The following is a 19,220-nucleotide window of genomic DNA, read 5'->3' on the forward strand; positions in this document are numbered from 1 at the left end:
GCCAGATCAAGATAAATAAGGTAAAGGCGATTTTTGATTTTTGATTTTTTTTTTTTTTTTTTTTTGGATTTCGATTTTTTTTTATAACTAATAATCAAGAAGGTGCAGCCATGGACACACAAGCTTTCACCGAAAAGAACAAGAAAGACAAGGAAAACTCAAAAACCCCTAGATCCTAAGATAAATAAGAATTTACCTCACTTTGGCTTTGATACCAACTGACGCGGAACCCTATGGCACAAGCCTCAAACCCACACGCACAAGTAGATATGGAATCCAAAGATCTGATAAACCCACCTCCTATGGCACCCCACACTTAGAGAAGCTGAAACACCAATGATTGAAGGATTTAGATGAGAATCTGACAAACGCCACAACAAATAGTTGATAAGTTAATCGAGATTCCTGGTGCAATTGATGAAAGCAAATCCTCACTCTCACTCAAAGCAATACACGCCAAAGGCATGAAAATAATTCTGATAATTTGATTAAAAGCTGTCTCTTACAATTGTTTCTTATCCTTATATAGTAAGGAGAAAAACAATTAAAACCCTAGGACACTCTTCTTGGGCCTGACTTAAACACATAAGGCCCAAGCCCAATCACATACTAAAATAACACATAAGTATTAAAACATAAGCCCAAAACATGGCCCAACACTCTAAAACTTAAAAGATAAAATATGGCCAGAATACAAGCCCAAACAAAACTAAAATAAAACAAGTGTTTAAATAATAAAACTAGCAAGCCCATCATAACAAAGTTGAATCTTCACAAAAGCCTTACTTGATCTTCACTTTAGGCTTTCCTTTATGTAGTTCTAGCCCATAGGTTTGATTAGGCTCCCTCAGCCTATGATTGCAAGTGTTGCACCAAATCTGTCCCATATGAAATAAAGCACGCCCCAAATATATATGGATTATATGAATATGATTTTGAACTACTCTTGGATCCATTGGAATGATATAAGTTTGTTCCACACCATTGTTAGAAATTTGTCCTATTGGATCCGTATCATAAACAAGTGAAGATACCATTCTCTATAGGCTGGTATAAAGATGGAGTGTTGTGTGATGTAGTTCCTATGCAAGCTGGCCATATGTTGTTAGGAAGACCATGGCAATTTGATAGGAAGGCGCAGCATGATGGGTATTCAAATAGGTACACATTTACCTATGAAGGAAAGCTGGTTACTCTTGTACCATTATCACCGTTGGAGGTGTATGAAGATCATCGGAAGATGCATGAAAAAGCAAAGCAAGATTCGACCAAAAGGGGTGCTACTTTAAAAATTAAGGGAAGTGCGAGAGAACATGATAAGGAGAGTGAATGTGAGAAGAAATTGGGAAAGGAGGCCAGAAAAGAAAATAATCAAATAAATGGCCCATTGGTGAGAGAAAACCAAGGAAAGGTGAAACAAACTTTTTATGCGAAACCAAGAGAGCTTAAATTTGCAATATCTAACGAGCAGCCGTTATTGCTCATTAGATATAAAGAAACTTTGTTTACTAATGATGATGTTTCACTTGACCATTTGCCTTCTAGTTTTGTGTCTATGTTGCAGGGTTTTCAAGATGTGTTTCCAGAGGAGCTGCCTAGTGGTTTACCGCCATTAAGGGGAGTTGAACACCAAATCGACTTCATACCTGGTTCGACGATTCCAAATAGACCAGCATATCGAAGTAACCCAATGGAGACCAAGGAGATGCAACGACAAGTGGAGGAGCTGTTGGAGAAAGGCTTGATTAGAGAGAGCTTAAGCCCTTGTGCCGTTCCTGTTTTGCTGGTACCAAAGAAAGATGGCACGTGGAGGATGTGTGTCGATTGTAGGGCTGTAAATAAGATCACGGTGAAGTATCGACATCCCATTCCACGACTTGACGACATGTTGGACGAGTTACATGGTGCAAGGTATTTTACTAAAATTGATCTTATGAGTGGATATCATCAAATTCGTATGAAACCTGGGGATGAGTGGAAAACAGCTTTTAAAACAAAATATGGCCTATATGAGTGGTTAGTAATGCCTTTTGGGTTGTCTAATGCACCGAGTACATTTATGAGATTAATGAACCATGTTTTGAGAGCTTATTTGGGCAGATTTGTTGTTGTTTATTTTGATGACATTCTGATCTATAGTAAGACATTAGATGAGCATTTAGAGCATGTTAGGATAGTGTTGGAAGCTTTGAGAACAGAAAACTTATATGCCAAGCTTAAGAAATGCACATTTTGCATGGATAGGCTTGTTTTTCTTGGCTTTGTTGTGAGTGCACAGGGATTAGAAGTTGATGAAGAGAAAGTGAAAGCTATAAAGGAATGGCCTGTTCCTAAGAACGTGACTGAAGTGAGGAGCTTCCATGGGCTAGCAAGTTTCTATAGAAGATTCGTGAAGGATTTTTCTACCATTGCAGCACCACTCACTAGCATTATCAAAAAGGAGGTTGGATTTCAGTGGGGAGAAGAGCAGCAAAAGGCGTTTGAGAATTTGAAAGGGAAGTTGACATCTGCACCTGTCTTAGCTTTGCCTAATTTTGATTCAATTTTTGAGATTGAATGTGATGCTTCTGGTGTAGGTATTGGGGCTGTGCTGATGCAAGAGATGAAGCCAATAGCATATTTTAGTGAAAAACTCAATGGTGCACAACTGAGTTATTCTACATATGACAAGGAGTTACATGCTTTGGTGAGGGCGTTGGACGTGTGGGAGCATTACTTGCTGCCAAAGGAGTTCGTGATTTATACTGACCATGAATCCCTCAAGCATTTGAAGGGCCAAGGTAAGTTGAACAAACGGCATGGTAAGTGGATCGAACGAATTGAGAGATTTCCATATGTGATTAAGTACAAGCAAGGTAAAGATAACGTTGTTGCTGATGCGTTGTCTAGGAGATATACATTACTTTCTGTTTTGAGTTCTAAGTTGCTTGGATTTGAGTATATTAAGAACTTGTATGTTGGTGATGTTGATTTTGGCAATGTTTATGTTGCATGTGAACAAGGAGCTTTTAATTCATTTTATAGGCATGAGGGATATTTATTTAAGGGAAATAAATTATGTGTGCCCAGATGTTCCATGCGTGAATTGCTTGTTTTGGAATCTCATTGTGGTGGTTTAATGGGGCATTTTGGTGTGTCTAAGACTTATGATATTCTGCTTGAGCATTTTTATTGGCCATCTATGCGTAAGGATGTTGGGAAGTTATGTTCTGCTTGTATTGCATGTAGACAGGCGAAATCTAAGTCTATGCCTCATGGTCTTTATATGCCATTGCATGTACCTAGTTCTCCTTGGATTGATATTAGCATGGATTTTGTGCTTGGTTTGCCTAGAACTAAGAGAGGTAGAGATAGTATTTTTGTGGTGGTTGATAGGTTTAGTAAGATGGCACATTTCATTGCATGTCATAAAGCTGATGATGCGAAAGTTGTTGCTGATTTGTTCTTTCGCAATGTTGTGCGCTTACATGGAGTGCCTCGGACTATTGTTTCTGATAGGGATACAAAGTTCTTGTCCCATTTTTGGCGTGTTTTGTGGAGTAGACTAGGAACTAAGCTTTTATTCTCTACTACTTGTCATCCACAAACAGATGGGCAAACTGAAGTTGTGAATCGTACTCTTGGTACGTTATTGCGATCTATAGTGGGTAAGAATTTGGCTACTTGGGAAGATTGTTTACCTTTTATTGAATTTGCTTATAATCGTTCTATTCATTCTTCTACAGGTTATTCGCCATTTGAGCTAGTTTATGGCTTTAATCCACTAACTGTTCTTGATCTTTTGCCATTACCTTCTAATGAACTTGTAAGTTTAGATGGAGAGAAGAAAGCTGACTTGGTGAAAGCTTTGCATGAGAAAGCACGAGCTAACATGGAGAAAAAGAACAAGACGTATGCTGATATTGCGAATAGGGGTCGCAAGAAGATGGTGTTTGCTCCTGGAGAGTGGGTTTGGGTGCATTTTCGCAAGGAGAGGTTCCCAAATCAAAGGAAGAATAAGCTGGATGCGCGTGGTGATGGTCCATTTCAAGTCTTGGAGAAGATCAATGACAATGCTTATAAGATTGACTTGCCTGGTGAGTATGGTGTTAGTGCCACTTTTAATGTTTCTGATTTGTCTCCTTATGACGATGCAGATTTGAGGACAAATCTTTTTAAAGAAGGGGAGAATGATGTGAACCAGCATGGGAAGCAAGGCAAGGATCCCTTGGAGCTACAACAAGGACCATTGACAAGGAATAAAGCAAGGAAGTACGGCGTTACTCTTGGATTGCATATTCAAGAATTTATTACAAGAGAGATGACTGAAATTGCTAGGGATAAGTGCGAGAAGGAACTTGAAGGTCATTCGAAGCTGATTACGTTGCTGGGTGTATGCATGGATGAAGCAGAAGCAAATTGAAGATTTGTAGCGCTCGCTACCATTATCAAAGTCGCGCTCGCGACATTCAGTTAGCCGAAGATACTTTTGTGTTTTGTGGAAGTTAATTTTGGAGCACATCATGGAGGAAGATAGTGGAGAATCAGCCCGAACCATAAGCAGGTTGTGGTTTCGTCCCTGAGGTTGTGGTTTCTGCTGGAACTATTGAGGCATACGAGAATGTGGTTGGTTTTTAAAGACTTGGCAGTTATTTTTGTTATTTTAGCTTGTTTCCCTGTTGGGATAGGAATTCTGACTTAGTATTTGTTTTCCTTTTCCAACTAGGTTTAGGTTTTTGCCTTACACTATAAATAAGGCCTTAAATTCTTATATCAGAGACTTTTTTTGTTTTTTTGACAAATTTAATTCAGATTTGCTTTATGCAAATTTCGGCCTTCTTTGAGAGAGTGAGAGTTTGCTTCTTTCATTGATTGCATCACGAATCAGACCAACTTATCAATTTCGATTGTGGCGTTCTTCTGATCCGTTCTACAAAATCCTTCCGTTATTAGTGTTCTAGCTTCGCTAAGCTTAGGGTGCTATAGAGGGTGGTTTATCCACGTTCTTGGAATCTATATCAGAGGTGCGACGGGGTTTGAGGATTAAGTGCCATAGGGTTCCGCGTCATTTGGTATCAAAGCCAACAACAGGTAAATCTTTATCTATCTGTCTTTCTAGGGCTGTGTTATATTTTCGTTTTTTTTGGTATCTTAGTTTCGAATTTCGTTAGGGTTCATTGTTGATGTGAACCAGCATGGGAAGCAAGGCAAGGATCCCTTGGAGCTACAACAAGGACCATTGACAAGGAATAAAGCAAGGAAGTACGGCGTTACTCTTGGATTGCATATTCAAGAAGTTATTACAAGAGAGATGACTGAAATTGCTAGGGATAAGTGCGAGAAGGAACTTGAAGGTCATTCAAAGCTGATTACGTTGCTGGGTGTATGCATGGATGAAGCAGAAGCAAATTGAAGATTTGTAGCGCTCGCTACCATTATCAAAGTCGCGCTCGCGACATTCAGTTAGCCGAAGATACTTTTGTGTTTTGTGGAAGTTAATTTTGGAGCACATCATGGAGGAAGATAGTGGAGAATCAGCCCGAACCATAAGCAGGTTGTGGTTTCGTCCCTGAGGTTGTGGTTTCTGCTGGAACTATTGAGGCATACGAGAATGTGGTTGGTTTTTAAAGACTTGGCAGTTATTTTTGTTATTTTAGCTTGTTTCCCTGTTGGGATAGGATTTCTGACTTAGTATTTGTTTTCCTTTTCCAACTAGGTTTAGGTTTTTGCCTTACACTATAAATAAGGCCTTAAATTCTTATATCAGACACTTTTTTTGTTTTTGACAAATTTAATTCAGATTTGCTTTATGCAAATTTCGGCCTTCTTTGAGAGAGTGAGAGTTTGCTTCTTTCATTGATTGCATCACGAATCAGACCAACTTATCAATTTCGATTGTGGCGTTCTTCTGATCCGTTCTACAAAAATCCTTCCGTTATTAGTGTTCTAGCTTCGCTAAGCTTAGGGTGCTATAGAGGGTGGTTTATCCACGTTCTTGGAATCTATATCAGAGGTGCGACGGGGTTTGAGGGCTAAGTGCCATAGGGTTCCGCGTCAATTGTCTTCAATTCGTTTCTGTTCAATTCGATTCCAATTGTTAGGTCCTGGATTGTCCATCCAAAATCATTGTGTTGCTTGCTATTTTGTTATTTGGCAATTCGGTTTCTTTTAGCAGCCATTATTTCCCTTCGAACTGAATCTGTTAGTGAATTTTTTTTGATACACACTCAAGAATTTCGTGTGGTGTTGTTTGAGACCCAAGCAAGGGGATAGTGAGAGCAAAAAAAAAAAAAAAAAAAAAAAAAAAATTGCTCCAACAAAAAAATTTTCTTTTAGTCTTGCTATTTAAGTATTAAGGATCAGTTCTAGGTGGGTTACAATTAAGTGAAAATTTTGCTTCAGATTTTTTTTCCACCATTGAGGGGCTGCTGTTCTTTTATTTCAAATTGCATAGTATAGTAGCATTCTTGGGGTGTCTTCAAACCAGCGTTTGGGGTAGAAGATTTAGGTCCATAAATCAGCTTACCAAGAGCGAGTTGGTTTTGATACATTCTGACCAGAATTGTCTATTTTATTGCCCTCTTGTTTCTATTTTGTTTTTGAGCTAGCGTTGAAATTCCATTACATTGCTGAGTATCATTTGTTTGTTTCGATACTTAGTTTTCAATCGTGTAGTGCAAACGTTCTTGTGCTGCCTCCGGATACTTGTCAAGTTGTCTTCTAGGTGTCTAGGGATTAGGATCCTACCTTTTTGAACGTACTTGGCAGATTGGTGAGTGAACCTTGGTTCTGAAGTGCAATCGAAGAATCAGCAATAGTGAGGTAAGAGCGAAACACTTGTGAATTCTTTCTTTCAGTTACTAATTGTTTCTTGTGAGTTTCTCTGTTGTGGTCATGACTAGTGGGAATGGTAAAGATGTTGCTTCAATTTCTAGCAATTTTGAGACATATATGCAGCAAAGTAATGAGAAGATGGAAGAGATGGCAAGAATGATGGCCACCCTACAAGAGAACATGAATCTAATGATGAGGGAGAGGGTACAACAGCCCGCACCTCCAGTGAGATTACCACAACGAATCTTACCAAGGGGAGGCGAAGAGGAGGTCGAGGTGATCAGGAAGAGGTGGCTGAAAACTACCAAATTGTGACTGACAATGACCTTAGTTCCATCAAGATGAAGGTACCCGAATTTAAAGGGAATAACAATGCGGAAGAATACATTGAATGGGAGCGAAAGGTGGAACAAATTTTTGAGTGTCATAATTACTCAGAAGAAAAGAAGTCCCATATCGCAGCCGTGGAATTTAGGGGATATGCTACATTCTGGTGGGATCAACTCAAGTCTAGTAGAAGAGGAAAAGGATTGCGACCCGTGCCGGAGTGGGAGGCCTTGAAAGACTTAATGAGAATAAGGTTTGTTCCTTCTCATTACTATAGGGATTTGTATAATAGGTTGGCAAGACTGGTCCAAGGTGGTAAGAGTGTTGAAGAATACCACAAGGAGATGGAGATGACCATGGCCAGGGCTGACATTGAGGAGGATGAACACAGGCTAATGTCCAGATTTCTGGGAGGTCTAAATTCCAACATTGCAAGTGAGCTGGAAATGTATGATTACAATTCCATGGAAGAGTTAGTTGAGAAGGCCATGAAGATTGAAAGGAAAATCAAGAACAAGAGCTCCACCAAATATGGGAAGTTCCAGAATGTGGGAGGAAGTAGTTCAACCTTTAAGGGGTCTTCAAATGATTTGCCCTCAAAAGGTGGAGATTTCAAGAATTCCTTCCAAAGGAGCAATCCTCCACCTACAAGTGGAAAAGGGATGAATGGAGGTTCAAATAAGCAGCAGTCAGGTATTCCTAATACTACTCCTAGTAGAAATATTAAGTGTTTCAAATGTTTAGGAAATGGGCATATTGCATCTCAATGTCCAAATAGGAGAGTTATGATTGCTACTGATGATGGGGGTTTAGTTTCTGATTCTGACCATAGTGATGGTGATAATAATGATATGAATGATATGCTTGATGATGTTGATGAGTGTGAAGAAGAAGTTGAGAATGCGTTGGTTGCTGAACGTGGTGATATGTTAGTTGCTAGGCGTGCTTTGAATATGCAAGTGAAAGAAGAAGGTCTAGAGCAACGAGATAACATATTTTATACTAGATGTTTAGTTGAGGGTAAAGTTTGTATGCTCATCATTGACAGTGGTAGTTGCACCAATGCTGCAAGTGAGACAATGGTGGAGAAGCTGAAATTGACTCGTTTAAAACATCCACATCCATATAGACTACAATGGTTTAATGATAGTGGAGAGGTGAAGGTTACTAAACAAGTGAAGATACCATTCTCTATAGGCTGGTATAAAGATGGAGTGTTGTGTGATGTAGTTCCTATGCAAGCTGGCCATATGTTGTTAGGAAGACCATGGCAATTTGATAGGAAGGCGCAGCATGATGGGTATTCAAATAGGTACACATTTACCTATGAAGGAAAGCTGGTTACTCTTGTACCATTATCACCGTTGGAGGTGTATGAAGATCATCGGAAGATGCATGAAAAAGCAAAGCAAGATTCGACCAAAAGGGGTGCTACTTTAAAAATTAAGGGAAGTGCGAGAGAACATGATAAGGAGAGTGAATGTGAGAAGAAATTGGGAAAGGAGGCCAGAAAAGAAAATAATCAAATAAATGGCCCATTGGTGAGAGAAAACCAAGGAAAGGTGAAACAAACTTTTTATGCGAAACCAAGAGAGCTTAAATTTGCAATATCTAACGAGCAGCCGTTATTGCTCATTAGATATAAAGAAACTTTGTTTACTAATGATGATGTTTCACTTGACCATTTGCCTTCTAGTTTTGTGTCTATGTTGCAGGGTTTTCAAGATGTGTTTCCAGAGGAGCTGCCTAGTGGTTTACCGCCATTAAGGGGAGTTGAACACCAAATCGACTTCATACCTGGTTCGACGATTCCAAATAGACCAGCATATCGAAGTAACCCAATGGAGACCAAGGAGATGCAACGACAAGTGGAGGAGCTGTTGGAGAAAGGCTTGATTAGAGAGAGCTTAAGCCCTTGTGCCGTTCCTGTTTTGCTGGTACCAAAGAAAGATGGCACGTGGAGGATGTGTGTCGATTGTAGGGCTGTAAATAAGATCACGGTGAAGTATCGACATCCCATTCCACGACTTGACGACATGTTGGACGAGTTACATGGTGCAAGGTATTTTACTAAAATTGATCTTATGAGTGGATATCATCAAATTCGTATGAAACCTGGGGATGAGTGGAAAACAGCTTTTAAAACAAAATATGGCCTATATGAGTGGTTAGTAATGCCTTTTGGGTTGTCTAATGCACCGAGTACATTTATGAGATTAATGAACCATGTTTTGAGAGCTTATTTGGGCAGATTTGTTGTTGTTTATTTTGATGACATTCTGATCTATAGTAAGACATTAGATGAGCATTTAGAGCATGTTAGGATAGTGTTGGAAGCTTTGAGAACAGAAAACTTATATGCCAAGCTTAAGAAATGCACATTTTGCATGGATAGGCTTGTTTTTCTTGGCTTTGTTGTGAGTGCACAGGGATTAGAAGTTGATGAAGAGAAAGTGAAAGCTATAAAGGAATGGCCTGTTCCTAAGAACGTGACTGAAGTGAGGAGCTTCCATGGGCTAGCAAGTTTCTATAGAAGATTCGTGAAGGATTTTTCTACCATTGCAGCACCACTCACTAGCATTATCAAAAAGGAGGTTGGATTTCAGTGGGGAGAAGAGCAGCAAAAGGCGTTTGAGAATTTGAAAGGGAAGTTGACATCTGCACCTGTCTTAGCTTTGCCTAATTTTGATTCAATTTTTGAGATTGAATGTGATGCTTCTGGTGTAGGTATTGGGGCTGTGCTGATGCAAGAGATGAAGCCAATAGCATATTTTAGTGAAAAACTCAATGGTGCACAACTGAGTTATTCTACATATGACAAGGAGTTACATGCTTTGGTGAGGGCGTTGGACGTGTGGGAGCATTACTTGCTGCCAAAGGAGTTCGTGATTTATACTGACCATGAATCCCTCAAGCATTTGAAGGGCCAAGGTAAGTTGAACAAACGGCATGGTAAGTGGATCGAACGAATTGAGAGATTTCCATATGTGATTAAGTACAAGCAAGGTAAAGATAACGTTGTTGCTGATGCGTTGTCTAGGAGATATACATTACTTTCTGTTTTGAGTTCTAAGTTGCTTGGATTTGAGTATATTAAGAACTTGTATGTTGGTGATGTTGATTTTGGCAATGTTTATGTTGCATGTGAACAAGGAGCTTTTAATTCATTTTATAGGCATGAGGGATATTTATTTAAGGGAAATAAATTATGTGTGCCCAGATGTTCCATGCGTGAATTGCTTGTTTTGGAATCTCATTGTGGTGGTTTAATGGGGCATTTTGGTGTGTCTAAGACTTATGATATTCTGCTTGAGCATTTTTATTGGCCATCTATGCGTAAGGATGTTGGGAAGTTATGTTCTGCTTGTATTGCATGTAGACAGGCGAAATCTAAGTCTATGCCTCATGGTCTTTATATGCCATTGCCTGTACCTAGTTCTCCTTGGATTGATATTAGCATGGATTTTGTGCTTGGTTTGCCTAGAACTAAGAGAGGTAGAGATAGTATTTTTGTGGTGGTTGATAGGTTTAGTAAGATGGCACATTTCATTGCATGTCATAAAGCTGATGATGCGAAAGTTGTTGCTGATTTGTTCTTTCGCAATGTTGTGCGCTTACATGGAGTGCCTCGGACTATTGTTTCTGATAGGGATACAAAGTTCTTGTCCCATTTTTGGCGTGTTTTGTGGAGTAGACTAGGAACTAAGCTTTTATTCTCTACTACTTGTCATCCACAAACAGATGGGCAAACTGAAGTTGTGAATCGTACTCTTGGTACGTTATTGCGATCTATAGTGGGTAAGAATTTGGCTACTTGGGAAGATTGTTTACCTTTTATTGAATTTGCTTATAATCGTTCTATTCATTCTTCTACAGGTTATTCGCCATTTGAGCTAGTTTATGGCTTTAATCCACTAACTGTTCTTGATCTTTTGCCATTACCTTCTAATGAACTTGTAAGTTTAGATGGAGAGAAGAAAGCTGACTTGGTGAAAGCTTTGCATGAGAAAGCACGAGCTAACATGGAGAAAAAGAACAAGACGTATGCTGATATTGCGAATAGGGGTCGCAAGAAGATGGTGTTTGCTCCTGGAGAGTGGGTTTGGGGTGCATTTTCGCAAGGAGAGGTTCCCAAATCAAAGGAAGAATAAGCTGGATGCGCGTGGTGATGGTCCATTTCAAGTCTTGGAGAAGATCAATGACAATGCTTATAAGATTGACTTGCCTGGTGAGTATGGTGTTAGTGCCACTTTTAATGTTTCTGATTTGTCTCCTTATGACGATGCAGATTTGAGGACAAATCTTTTTAAAGAAGGGGAGAATGATGTGAACCAGCATGGGAAGCAAGGCAAGGATCCCTTGGAGCTACAACAAGGACCATTGACAAGGAATAAAGCAAGGAAGTACGGCGTTACTCTTGGATTGCATATTCAAGAATTTATTACAAGAGAGATGACTGAAATTGCTAGGGATAAGTGCGAGAAGGAACTTGAAGGTCATTCGAAGCTGATTACGTTGCTGGGTGTATGCATGGATGAAGCAGAAGCAAATTGAAGATTTGTAGCGCTCGCTACCATTATCAAAGTCGCGCTCGCGACATTCAGTTAGCCGAAGATACTTTTGTGTTTTGTGGAAGTTAATTTTGGAGCACATCATGGAGGAAGATAGTGGAGAATCAGCCCGAACCATAAGCAGGTTGTGGTTTCGTCCCTGAGGTTGTGGTTTCTGCTGGAACTATTGAGGCATACGAGAATGTGGTTGGTTTTTAAAGACTTGGCAGTTATTTTTGTTATTTTAGCTTGTTTCCCTGTTGGGATAGGAATTCTGACTTAGTATTTGTTTTCCTTTTCCAACTAGGTTTAGGTTTTTGCCTTACACTATAAATAAGGCCTTAAATTCTTATATCAGAGACTTTTTTTGTTTTTTTGACAAATTTAATTCAGATTTGCTTTATGCAAATTTCGGCCTTCTTTGAGAGAGTGAGAGTTTGCTTCTTTCATTGATTGCATCACGAATCAGACCAACTTATCAATTTCGATTGTGGCGTTCTTCTGATCCGTTCTACAAAATCCTTCCGTTATTAGTGTTCTAGCTTCGCTAAGCTTAGGGTGCTATAGAGGGTGGTTTATCCACGTTCTTGGAATCTATATCAGAGGTGCGACGGGGTTTGAGGATTAAGTGCCATAGGGTTCCGCGTCACCTCTTGGGAATCCTCTATCCATTCGAGGTTTGGGACTTTCCCTAGCTTTTTGAAGAATGGTAAGCACCGCTCTACAAACTTTGACATGAATCAGTTAAGTGCTACCACCCTCTCTGTAGGCTTCTGCACATCCCTCACACAGGTCGACTCTGGCATCTTCAGTATAGCTTCCACTTTCTCTGGGTTTGACTCAATTTTCTTTCCACTAACCATGTAGCCTAGGAATTTTCCACATCTGATGAAGAAGGTGCACTTGGCCTAGTTCAGCCTCATTCTGTATTATTCCAGCACCCCGAATACTTCTTTTAGGTCGGCCAAGTGTTGCTGGAAGGTCTGGCTTTTCACCACCATGTCGTCCACGTATACCTCTATATTTCTCCCTATCTACCCCTTGAAGATTTTATTCATCAGTCTTTGATATGTCGCCCCTACATTTTTCAGCCCGAAGGGCATGGCCTTGTAGCAATAGGTCTCATCTTTAGTTATGAACGAGGTCTTCTCTTCATCTGACCTATGTCCATAGGAATTTAATGATAACCAAACATAGCATCAAGGGATGACATGTAATCAAAACTGGCCGTGGAATCGACCATTTTATTAATGTCAGGAACGGGATAAATATCTTTGGGGCAGACCTGGTTCAGGTCAGTAAAATCTATACACATTTTGTATTTGCCATTAGCTTTTTTGACTAACACAGGGTTGGCTAACCACTGTGGGTACATAATTTCCCAAATGAACCCTGCCTCCTCTAACTTCTGAACTTCTTCTCATGTAGCCTGTTGTTTCTCCTTTCCGAACACTCTTTTCTTCTGCTTTATTGGTTTTGCTCTAAGGAGAACATTGAGTTTATGGGTCATCACCTCAGGGTCTATTCCCGGCATGTCGGAAGGCTTCCAGGCGAAGCTTGAGGCATGTCTTCTGATAAGGGCCATTACTGCTGCTTTCTGCTCTTCGTTAAGGCTCGCTTTGAGGCTGAAGACTTTGTCAACTTCTTTCTTCTGATAGTGGAAATGTCTCCAGCTTGTCAACGGGCTCCGTCCTGGCCTCCTTCTTTTCATCCGGGACTTCCATGACCTCCGGGCTGCTGCGTCTGGTTCTACCACCGTTGCCAGATACACTGTCCGAGCTTCCTCCTGTCGTCCCCGAACTACTCCTACCCCTGCCTCGGTTGGAAATTTCATGGTCAGGTACCTGATGCTAGTTACTGCTTCAAAATCGCACAGTGTCGGCCTTCCTAGAATTGCATTGTAGCTTAGGGGGAGCTTCACTACCAGAAAAATTGCATAGTGAGTGCGAGATAAGGGTGGTTCTCCCAACGTTAGGGCCACCTTCACCTTCCTTTCCACTACCATTGGGGTTCCTCCTATCCCCTTGACCGGGGCTTGATCCTTTACCAGCTGCTCCTCTAGTATTCTCATCTGCTGAAAGACCTAGTAGGGTAGCAGGTTCACCTTACTCCCATCATCTACCAGGACCTTGCAGACCCTGTAGTTGTGAATAACGGCCTCGATGACTAGGGCGTCGTCATGGGGCATCTGAATTCTATGAGCATTCACATGGGAGAAAGAGATGGTTACTAGGGAGTGCTCCACTATTTGCAGGACTTCCTTGCTACTCCCCTCTCAACTTTGGCTTCTCTTCCTCCCTCTCCTGCTCATCCGGCCTCCGGTTCCCCCAATGATCATGTTGATGGTTCCACTGGAGCCGTCATTCACTAGCCCAGCTCCCTGTTTACGGGGCCTCTCCGCTATAGCATTTTGTTGGGGCCTCTCTCCTTCCGATTATCTCACAAAGTTTCTGAAATGCCCTCTCTTGATCAGCCTCTCTATCTCATTAATCAGTTGGTAGCAGTTGTTGGTATCATGGCCGTGGGTCTGGTGGTACTGGCAGTACTTATCTAGATCCCTCCGGTTGGCTTGGCTCTCATGGACTTAGGCCATTGGATGAAGTCCTTGTCCTATACCGCTATGAGCACTTCGCCTCTAGATGCATTCAGAGGGGTGAGTGCTTCGGGGATCCGGGGCTGATATGCCTTCTGTTCTCTCCTTTCCTAGGGATGTCTGTACACCTCATGCCCCCGATTCTACTTCCTTTCTTGCCTCTCAGGCCTTCTCTCTTCCATAGTCTTTCCCCTATCTCCGGTTGGCTTGGCTCTCATGGACTTAGGCCATTGGATGAAGTCCTTGTCCTATACCGCTATGAGCACTTCGCCTCTAGATGCATTCAGAGGGGTGAGTGCTTCGGGAATCCGGGGCTGATATGCCTTCTGTTCTCTCCTTTCCCAGGGATGTCTGTACACCTCATGCCCCCGATTCTGCTTCCTTTCTTGCCTCTCAGGCCTTCTCTCTTCCACAGTCTTTCCCCTATCTCCGGCCTCCCTAGCGAACCTGCTAGTGGTTAAGGCATCGTCTTGCCTTATGTACTTCTCTGCTCTCTTCATCAGCTCCGCTAGGGTAGTGGGTGGCTTACGACATAGTGACCCAAAGAACTCAGGGGATGTAGTCCCCTTCTGCATGGCTTCCACTGCTCTTGCGTCATCCAGCTTAGGGATTTGCAGGGCCTCTGAGTTGAAACGGGCCACGTACTCTCTTAGGGATTCATTTTTTCATTGTCGGACCGTCTCCAGGTAGCTAGTCTGATACGGATCCAATAGGACAAATTTCTAACAATGGTGTGGAGCAAACTTATATCATTCCAATGGATCCAAGAGTAGTTCAAAATCATATTCATATAATCCATATATATTTGGGGCGTGCTTTAATTCATATGGGACAGATTTGGTGCAACACTTGCAATCATAGGCTGAGGGAGCCTAATCAAACCTATGGGCTAAAACTACATAAAGGAAAGCCTAAAGTGAAGATCAAGTAAGGCTTTTGTGAAGATTCAACTTTGTTATGATGGGCTTGCTAGTTTTATTATTTAACACTTGTTTTATTTTAGCTTTGTTTGGGCTTGTATTCTGGCCATACATTTATCTTTTAAGTTTTAGAGTGTTGGGCCATATTTTGGGCTTATGTTTTAATAGTTATGTGTTATTTTAGTGTGTGATTGGGCTTGAGCCTTAGGTGTTTAAGTCAGACCCAAGAAGAGTGTCTTAGGGTTTTATTTGTTTTTCTCCTTACTATATAAGGATAAGAAACAATTGTAAGAGGTAGCTTTTAATCAAACTTTTCAGAATTTCTTTCATGCCTTTGGCGTGTATTGCTTTGAGTGAGAGTGAGGATTTGCTTTCATCAATTGCACCAGGAATCTTGGCTAACTTATCAACTATTCGTTGTGGCGTTTGTCGGATTCTCATCTAAATCCTTCGATCATTGGTGTTTCAGCTTCTCTAAGTTTGGGGTGCCATAGAAGGTGTGTTTATCAGATCTTTGGATTCCGTTATCTACTTGTGCGTGTGGGTTTGAGGCTTGTGCCATAGGGTTCCGCATCAGTTGGTATCAGAGCACGGTGATAGATAAATTCCTATTTATCTATATTTATTTATTTCGTAAGTTTTTTTATTTTTTCTCTATTTTTTTTATTTCAGTTTATCTTATAATTTCTCTCAACAAAAAGAAAAAAAATAGAGAATTTATTTTTATTTCAGTGTGAGATTTTTTCTTTAAAAAAAAAGTGAGAGATAAGAAAAAAAAAAGAAAATTAAAGAAAAAAAAATGATTTCAATTGTTTGATTTCAAAAAGAAAAAAAAAAAGAAAAAAAGAGGAGAGATGTCAAAATTTAGTGTTTTATTCGTGAAATATCATACTGAATTCAAGGAGAATCCCATGTCGATCGATTCTTTTCTTATCATTATGGTTGAAGATTCGAGGACGAATCTTTTTGAAGAAGCAGAGAATGATACGGATAAGGAAATAATACGATGCTTCAAAGATTTAAAAAGGGAAACTCCAAATCATGACAAATCAAGTTACAATCGCTTAATTCAAGGCTTACGAGATGAGAACTATATTTGGGAATCATGGGAACATAAGGAAACAAATCAGACTCTCTTCAACACATGTGGACGCACAACACAATTTCAGATCGCGTAATGCATATACAGCCAAATTGCATTTAGGCCAGTTTTATTATTTTGGTATTTTAGTATTTTGTGGGATTTGTTTTAAATTAATTTGGCCTATATTAGAAGCCAAATTCGTGTAGCCCATTTAGGAAGGAGATTTCTCCAAGATAATTTAGGAAAATGATCTTTAATGTAATCCAGATTTGATTATTTGACTGGATACCCTTCTTATATTGTAATTACACCTTCCTACAATAGAATTAGGGTTTGAAGGCTATAAAAACACCCTTACGGTGGCAGCCACGAGAAGGCAGTGAATAAAAATGATTTTATGAACAATATTTGGTTCTTCTCCATTATTTCGTAACTTATCAAGGTTTAACCTTGTGGCGTTCTGATATGGATTTCCTCCATGCTTAGTTAACTTATCAAGAATTTCTTGTGGCGTTCTCGAAGCTGGAATCGCTTGATTATCTATGTTTCTAATCACATGGTTGGTTAGGGGTGTGGTAGAGCAACCTTCGCTTGATTATCCATGTTTCTAATCACATTCGTTGGTTAGGGGTGTGGTAGAGCAACCTTCTGGAAGATATCTTTGTCTTGTTCTTTATCAAGTTGTGTGATGGGGTTTTTGATCACATGTTGATCCTGGGTTCCGCATCAGTTGGTATCAGAGCCAAAGTGAGGTAAATTCTTATTTATCTTAGGATCTAGGGGTTTTTGAGTTTTCCTTGTCTTTCTTGTTCTTTTCGGTGAAAGCTTGTGTGTCCATGGCTGCACCTTCTTGATTATTAGTTATAAAAAAAAAATCGAAATCCAAAAAAAAAATCAAAAATCAAAAATCGCCTTTACCTTATTTATCTTGATCTGGCCGAAATTGTTGTATGTTTCCTTTTTCGTCCATATTGCCTTACCTATCTCAATTGATTGCTGTAATTTATGGGAATCAATTTTGAATTTTGAATTTGGTTGAATCCAGATTAGGAGATAAAAGAATTTCTGCCTATTTCCTAAAGTGCACATTTAAGGAAATTGCATCTAAATTGATTTGATGTCAAATCCTTCTTTTAACACCAGAATTTTCGTCCATGTTTCTGATCTGAGAGAAATTTATATATTTTTTTTCTGATTCTATTTGTGGTGTTTTGATATTTGCCTTTTTGGGTAGATTTAAGCAGATCCATATTTAATTTGCGTTGAAGTGAATTAAATTCAAACTTTTGTCCAGATTCGTCTTTATTTCAATTCAAAGTTTCTTTTTGGTTTAAGCTTGCTTTTACTTCCTTGACATTGCTGGAGTATTGTTTGCTTATGTATATACTCTAGGTAATATTTTTCAAGTAGCACAAAACCTAGTTCATGTGTTACTTTCCAAATTGTCAGTGTCTTCTTTCTAGTTTTTGCGCGCTTCGTTCTTTCTTTAGGTTTTTTTTTTTCATTAAACGCACCTTGTGGTTAGTTGGTTGACCTTAGTTTCTGAAGTGCAATTGAAGAATCAGCAAAAGAGTGGTAAGTGTGCAAACACTTGAGTTCTTTCTTTTCTAACACAATATTTGCTAGTTCTCTTTGTTCTTTGTTGATTTAAGGTAGGATGAGTAAAGATCAGAATGTCTCACCAGCGTCCACTTCTACAAGAATACATCAAAGAACTCATAATTGCAATAATGACTGTGATGATTCGGATGTGTTTGTTAATAATGTGTTGCTTGCTGCACATTGTGAGATGCTTGTTGCTAGGCGTGCTCTGAATATGCAGGTTAAGGAAGAAAGCCTGGAACAACGGGAAAACATATTTCACACTAGGTGTTTGGTTAATGGAAAAGTGTGTACTGTCATTATTGATGGAGGTAGTTGTGCAAATGTGGCTAGTGTGTATATGGTGGAGAAATTGGGCTTGGCTTCTATTAAACACCCTAAGCCATACAGATTGCAATGGTTGAACGATTGTGGTGAGGTCAGAGTTACACGCCAGGTGGTTATACCATTTTCTATTGGTAGGTATAAGGATGAGATCTTGTGCGATGTGGTACCTATGCAGGCAAGCCATATATTGTTGGGTAGGCCGTGGCAATATGATAGAAAGGTGCAACATGATGGGCTCAATAACAAGTACTCCTTCACTCATGAAGGACAGAAGCTTATACTCGCTCCTTTATCACCTCAAGAGGTATATGCCGATCACATAAAAATGCTAGAGAGGGAGAGGGAGGCTTCGGCCTTGGCTACAAAGGAGAGTGAGAGCTTGAGTTCTGTGGAAAAAATGAGAGAAAAGAGTGAGTTTGAGGGTAACGAGGCTGGAAAAGAATCAAGACTACTTCAAGGAGGGAAGATGGAGAAAGAAAAGGAGAAAGAAGAGGCTAAAGTTCCAATGTCAACTTCCATAGAGATTGAAATTGAAAATTCCATTAATGAACTTATAGAAGAGGTTGTGAATGATGGTGGACATGGGGAGCACATGATTGATGAGGTGGAGGAGGTGAATAAGACTGTTTTGGAAGTTGTAGAGGAGAATGGGTCACATCCACATGATCTTTCTATGACTAATATTTTTATGTCTAGTTCATTTGTTCTTGATGTGCAGGTTGTTGATGAAAACATCCATGATGAAAGTTTTATACTATTTCCACCTATTCAAAAGGAGGTCTTTGAAAATACATGGGTGCCTAAAGCTTTCCTTCTTGACATAAATATCAGCAAGATTCGAGAACGAATCTTTTCTAAAGAAAGAGGGAATGATACGGATCCAATAGGACAAATTTCTAACAATGGTGTGGAGCAAACTTATATCATTCCAATGGATCCAAGAGTAGTTCAAAATCATATTCATATAATCCATATATATTTGGGGTGTGCTTTAATTCATATGG

This window comes from Manihot esculenta, chromosome 13 (genome assembly GCF_001659605.2).
Source record: "Manihot esculenta cultivar AM560-2 chromosome 13, M.esculenta_v8, whole genome shotgun sequence".
NCBI lineage: Eukaryota > Viridiplantae > Streptophyta > Magnoliopsida > Malpighiales > Euphorbiaceae > Manihot > Manihot esculenta.